Source organism: Cavia porcellus, unplaced genomic scaffold (assembly GCF_034190915.1).
Source record: "Cavia porcellus strain 051 isolate PalLab524CR breed Dunkin Hartley unplaced genomic scaffold, mCavPor4.1 scaffold_1, whole genome shotgun sequence".
NCBI lineage: Eukaryota > Metazoa > Chordata > Mammalia > Rodentia > Caviidae > Cavia > Cavia porcellus.
This window is the reverse complement of record NW_026947484.1, coordinates 30,505,743-30,506,498: the sequence shown is the minus strand read 5'-3', so window position 1 is coordinate 30,506,498 and position 756 is coordinate 30,505,743.

Sequence of the window (756 nt, the reverse complement as noted above, 5' to 3'; positions counted from 1 at the left end):
CTTCCACTCTGGATCCAGGAAGCAATGCTCAGTGTAAGGATCAGAGCTATCCCCAAGTGAACTGTAGCCACACTCAACAACAAGGTCCCAAGCTTCTCTGATGATAATGGCTGAATTCATATCAAGGATGCCAGCATGACAAGCTCCTTTAGGAAAACCGATGGCTCCAAATGACACTTAGGGGAACCCACAATGCCCCACTCTTCCTCTCCACATCTTTTTTATGCTGGCAACTTTCCTTGGGTGAGCCATCTACACTCAGCACCATGCTGATTTAATTTAGCTGGTGTTAAGTTGACAACCAGTTTTTAATCCATAATAGTCGGTGTTTTTAGATTTCACTTACGAGTGAATATATACTGTATTGTCTTTCTGTGTCTGGCGTATTTCTCTTAAACATAATGTTCTTAGGTCCATCCATGTTGTTGCAAGTGAGGGAATTTCATGTTTTATTGGTTAAAGTATTTCATTTATATATATATATATGCTGTATTTTCCTTATTCATTCATCTATTATTGGAAATTTATTTATTTATTTATATATTTTAACTCTATTATTGAAAATTTAGATTAATTTTAAATCTTGGCTCTTTGGGAAAAGTGCTTTTATGGATGCAGGCACCCATATATCTTTCATATATACTGATTTCATTTCCTTTGGGTAAATTCATGTCCCACAGTGGGACCTGATGGTGCTATTTTTAGTTTTTTTGAGGAAACTCCATATTGTTTTTCATGACTGTACTAATTTACATT